Source organism: Melozone crissalis, unplaced genomic scaffold (genome assembly GCF_028551555.1).
Source record: "Melozone crissalis strain CALT ecotype California unplaced genomic scaffold, PUWL_Pcris_2 ptg000018l_1, whole genome shotgun sequence".
Taxonomy (NCBI): domain Eukaryota; kingdom Metazoa; phylum Chordata; class Aves; order Passeriformes; family Passerellidae; genus Melozone; species Melozone crissalis.
In genome coordinates, this window is record NW_026535796.1 from 7,987,993 (window position 1) to 7,993,992 (window position 6,000).

Consider the following 6,000-nt stretch of genomic DNA (forward strand, 5'->3'; position numbering starts at 1 on the left):
CTTGAAAAATCCAACCTCAGCTGTTTCACTGCTTATAAAAATGTATGAACTACTGAAATCAATTTTCACCCAAGACACGGTGCAGAGGATCATTAGTAGATGTGGCACACTTTGTAGCTGCTGTTAAATTTGAATCTTCAGGTTTTGATCAATGTTTCAAGAGAAACAAAGCATGGCTGCATGTGTCATGATGCTCCAGGCAGGTCTCAGGGAGGGCAGCTCCAGATCCCCACAGATCATGTGTTTCCCATGGCCACACTCTTCCCTGCACTGGTCTGCACCACTGGCCACTGCAAGCTCATCCCTCAGTAGATGTGGGTACAGGCAGATTTGGAACAGCAGGTTTGAAAGCTTACTCAGCACATTTCTGCTATTATACTCCTCCCCTCAAATTCGGAACCTAACCATCACTCCATTTAGGTCTGTTAAGAGGTCATAAAGATAATTGAATTCCATGAAAGTTTCATAAAAACAAAAACCCTGACCCTGCCAAGAACACTGGGTGTCACAGCTCAAAGAAAACTCTAGCATGAGCTCATATAACTGGACTCTGCAGATTTATCACCAGGGTAAACTTTACAAATGATTGAATCATGGCAAGAAGTCCTTAAAGCCAATCAGAGGAAGACACAAATCAACAGGAAGCTTGGCATGGGTTTCATCAGCTGTAGAACTACTCACCAAACTTTGCATCCCAGTATTTCTCCCTATCCTGTTCTCAGCTCTCTAACAGCATCCTCCTATCCTGTTCCTGCCCAGTATTTTCTGGATGCAGGTACCAAAAAAGAGCAAGAATGAAACTGATGGCATCCCAGCCTGTCTCATTCCGATGCACTTGGCCAAGATAGCTTTTTCCATGCCTTACAGCCAAGCTTATTACCCTCATTGTCTGACAAAGGCTAGGAATTCTAGTTCTGTTGCAACGTTTCTCCTTACAGAATAATGCTTTCAATTCCACTCCTCCTTTTTCAAAAGTCTGCTTTTAAAACCTTTCCACTGGTTCCCTTGCTCTACAGACACCTAAGTGGTGCTTTTCTCCATGTCAGGGTGACGTACACAATATCCCCACCAATCCCACTTTTCAAAGGCTACTTGAAAACACTCAGGCAATACAAACTTTCACACAGAATCAACATTAGCTGCTGGCTTTTTCCCATTCTTTAAGCGAGGTCATTGTCCCAAATATTTTGATTCCCCAGCTGAATAATTGGTGCAGTAATTCCTGACTTGCAAAGTAATTTTATTCTGGAATATCACTTTCATGGAACAATTAAGGCTGGAAGGGACCTTAGTTATTCATGCAGTGTGGGGTCTGACCCCAGTAGAGCATAACAAATTACCTGGAGCATGTAGATAAACTAGTACTTGCATTAATCCTGATCCCAGTGGTACTAAACAGAAGACAGACAATATTTTGAACTACATATTCAATTTTATCAAAACCACAGAAAGTGTCTACTGTAGGTAGAACAGAGAAAGAATAAAGAAACACCTGTGCTGTCTGCTTTAATTACCACAACAGAGATCCCCAAACACCTTCCACATAGTTCTATAATATTTTGCAACATAGGGAGAGGACCATGTTAAAATCCCAATTTTTCCTAAATTATGTGCCTGAAGTAAGCCCTGCAGACATCCTCCTATATCACAAAACATTGAAAACACAGCGAAATGCAGGAGGCTCATGATGCAAGGCACAGAGGCTGTTAGCACAGGGAGATGAAAACAACCCTCCCCCACAGAGATCCTATTTTACTCACTGTGCAGCAGTGCACAACACACACCTTCAACAAAACATCATCAAAAACATCCATGGGGAGGAAACACTGACACTTCAGCTGTGCCCACACTTAACTCTGTATCACTGTATTAGTATCACCCTACCAGCCTAACCTAATGCGATTCTGCTGCAGTAGCCAAATTATTTCCACCACTTGCTTCAGCAGCTGAGTTTCCCCTCAGGCAGGAAACTTGCACAGTTTCAGATATAACCAGCATATGCTTCTTAGTCACACACCTCATATTCACAGGAGATTGAGCAGAATTGCTGATTACTAATTGACAGAAGAAATGCACCATTCACATGTACCTCTGGGCTTTATCCATTAGAAAATACTAAATGCTTATCACATGTATTGATTCAACAATTACAGCGTTTGTTTGGGTTTGGTTTTTGTACAGTACACAGGTAGAGAACTGAACAGGGTGGCTACACTCAGACCAAAGGTTCATCTCATCCTTATCTTGTCACTAAAGGTGGCTTTGGAAATGCAAATAGGAAAGAGCTAAACCAACACAAACACTTCCTCAAAATACCCTTCTAGTCTCCACTAATTTGGCACTCAAGTACTTCCTGAATCCTGAGGTAACTTCTCTAAGATGAAGACTCTTGATGAACATTTTCATCAGGAATTTGTTCAGGTGGATGCTGAACTCAGGTAAACTTCCAGCTCTCACCTTCTAACACCACACTCTGCTCCTCTACTCTGACTACAACATAAGCAGAAGATCAGATCAGTTATTGATGACCTGTTCTTGATCAGTCCTTACAAACATCAACTACAACCTCAAGTATTTCCTCTGGGTCACCTCCAGATCTGAACCAGTGACATTCCCTTAGCACAAACAGCACAAGTTCCTCACACTCTACACACTGCAAGTTGTGCCTGGGTTTTTGTAAGTGATGCTTTGTTTGTAACTTCAAATTACAAGTTCCATGAAACATGCAGACATACCTTCTCCCTCCCACTTCCATTTCTTCCCTCTGAAGTGACCATCACTTGGACAGCTTAATCTAAGGAAACACTTTCAGGCTGCATTTCTACAAAGTTACAGATTGAAGTAAAGCTTCTCATAACTTGTTTTATGTAAGCATTGACGAAAGCATTTCATTCTAAAATTTTTATAGCTTAAGTGAGGTTTATCATTACTGGCACACTGAAAGATTTCCTCCTTCCTTTCCCTGTCCAGTCTGGAAACAGCTTCACCTTTCTTCTCACAAAGTTACATCACACCAACCTCCTCACCTACAAAGGAGCTGGATGATGCTGTATTAGATGACTAATTTTATTGATGATAAAGACTGAACCCTGGTTCTGGTAATTAATTACACATCCACATGTTTTACTTAAAATAGAACGATATGTTTACACAGTTACACATCCACAAAGCAAACAACTTACATTTGTGTAATACTCTCTCATTTTTACACTTGCTGTATTATCCTGAAAACAAATAAACACCAGCAAATAATTTCTGTACTGATTGCAGACACTAAAAGGCAATACTTCTAAAACAAAAAACCTTGAAGATCTTTACCTGAATGTCTTTAAGACTGATGTTATATTTTATCAATTTTAGTCATGTCAGTGTTGGACTTCAACTGTTCTACCCACCAATGTTACTTCACTGCCACTTTTGAAGCTCCCACAAGGCAGCCTTAAGATTGTTCAAGAGTTTAAAAGACAAACAACAAGCAATCCTGCTTTAATACAATGCAAATCTAGCATTCATTTTTCTAAATAACCCCATACCATCTGGTTTTGGTCCCACATCAAAGCCTAAGACAACAACAACAAAAACGCCTTCCAAAACATCACCTCAGCATTTTTATTCCTTAAACATCTTTCTAATCCAAGTGTCTCCAGCTAGGCAGCAAATACAACTGCAACACTGAGTAAGAAATACCACCAGCTTCAATTTCATTTGAGAAGCAAGAAACAAAGGAACACAGAATCAGTATATTTTTTTTTACTTGACATCTTGAAATGCATCATTTTCCATTTAAGGTGTTCAATTTTCTTTGTTAGCACACAGAGAGCAACTCAAATCAGATAAAAATCACTAAACCATCAATTTCCATACAATGATTATTTGTCCTCATGAACCTTTGAGCTCTCAGAGATGGCAGCAATAACCCACAGGAAAGAGGAACCTCAAGTACATAAATCAGGGTTACTAAAGCATTGTAATTAAGACAAATCTATTTTATTAAATCAATCAAAATATTAAATATTTCCAGAGATCTCCTTTGTGTTTTTCATAAACAAGCATGTCTAAGAGAGGTAAAATAATATTCAAATACAGCACACCATTTAAGAAGATGAGACTAAATAACCTATTGCTTGTCTGGTTTGTGATCCTCTCCCCAAAAGGTCATTTAACTTCCAGTGTTTGTCATTTCTGCCTGCCTTCTCTCCCTCTGCCTTTGTCATACACAGCTTTCTTTCACTGTCCCCTTATTCTTACCAGTTTTGCTCCAACTTGCTTTCAAAAAAGAACCAACACAACCCTAAAAACCAAACAGAACTTGGTGGGAATGACAATCCCTTTCTCCTTCTCCCACAAATGTGCCAAGTGAGGCCAATTTAAGCAACTTCTCTTCCTCCCAGATACATAAAGTTTTTTACAGGCTCACTCTCAGTGTTGGAAGAATGAAGCACACAACTGCCTTCAAAGCCAACAAAGCCATATAAAAAATACTTTTGTCTGATTTCATTTCCCCTGCCCCATTTCTGCTTCCCCTTTGGATTCTTCATAAATCATCCATCACTACTACTCCTGAACACAGCTTATATTCAAAGCAAGTATTGCACAACATCTTGTACAAACATCAGACATTTTTTCTTACATTTTCAGTTCCCTTTGGGAAGAGATCTGCATTAAACACACAATGTTATTGGTTAAAACCTCTGCATCTTTCCTCTAGCCCAAATCAGTTTAACTGTGCTATGCTCTAGTTTCAGGCTTGTACTAAGCAATACAATGAGTAGAAAGACCACCAGAATAATCTCCTTTTCTTCCAAATGCTTTTAACTGCAACTTGCTACCACATCCTTCCCCCAGCAACAGCATAGCTGAAGTGGGAGGTTACTTGTGCTAACAAAAGTACAGGAATACCTTTTTTATTGTGTTGATACAGAATAATAAACTAGACCGAGCCAAGAACAGCAAGGTGCTCACAAACTTCCGTGTATCACTAGAAATATCGGCAAAGCTCCCGGAGGAAACAGCAGAGCTGTTTAGGGATCAGCTTTGTAAACATCCAACTTTTCTGGAACCGCAGCCACGCACCAACCCGGGCCGAGCCAACCCCGTCCAAAGCCAACCAGGCGATGAACACAAAGGAGACCTAAACCTGCTGGGTGTCTGCAGCGACCGCCAAGGTGCCCCCTACGCGGGCACCTCCCGAGCTCCCCGCTCCGCGCCGGTGACAGCTGCCCGCCGCCAGGAGACTTCAGCCCCGGGTCCGCACAGCACCTCGGGCACCTGCGGAGCGCGGGCAGCGGCTGCGGACGGTCCGCGCCCCGAGCGGCGCCGCTCCAGCGCTCCAGACGCGCAGCTCCCGGCTGGAAGCGCTTCCCGCAGGCGGTGCCGCCGCCGCCCGGCTCGGGGAGCCCGCAGAGCCGCGGGACGGGACGGGACGGGACAGGACGGGCCGTGCGGACAGCGCTGCCCCGGGCCCGGGCCCGCCGCTCGCAGGTGCCGCCCGGCAGCGCGGGCAGCACCAGGGCCGCGCCGGCGGCAGCAGCAGCGCCCGGAGGCCGAGGGTCGCGGAGACCCCCGGGAGAGGCGGGCGAAGCGGGGCACGGCGGGGAGCGCAGCGAGCGGCCCCGGCACGGCGGGGCCGGGACGGCGCGGGGCCCGCAGCTCAGCCCGACCCCCGGGGCTCCCCGCGCCTACCTCGGCCATTTCCCCTCGTCCCTGCTGCTCCCGGCGGGAGCGCTCCAGGCTGCGGGCAGCTCCCCCCGCTCCGCCGCGCTGCGCTCACTTCCGCCCGGCCGCGCGGGGCGGGGCGGGGCGGAGCGGGCGCCGCGCCGGGCCCGGCCCCGGGGCCGCCTCACCTGAGCCCGCAGCGCCGCCGCGGCCCGGCCCGCGCAGCGAGCCCGTCCCGCCGGGGCGGCCGTGGGGGGGCCGCGGGGCCGGGTGGCGCTGGGGTGACTCTCCGTCATTTCCTCCCCTTATCGGCCGATCTTCCCAAGAATGCTCGGCATGACTGGG

The 6,000-nt window shown here is 46.0% G+C and overlaps 1 protein-coding gene across 1 annotated transcript in view; it reads right to left on the reverse strand.

Annotated features, from left to right (window-relative positions):
- The window catches only part of PIK3C2A (phosphatidylinositol-4-phosphate 3-kinase catalytic subunit type 2 alpha), a 50,260-nt gene extending 44,495 nt beyond the window's left edge, over positions 1–5,765 (reverse strand). The window contains exon 1 of the mRNA XM_054275732.1: positions 5,683–5,765. The gene's annotated coding sequence lies outside the window, so the exon portion shown is untranslated. The remainder of the gene's footprint in view (positions 1–5,682) is intronic.
- Between the last annotated feature and the right edge of the window lie 235 nt (positions 5,766–6,000).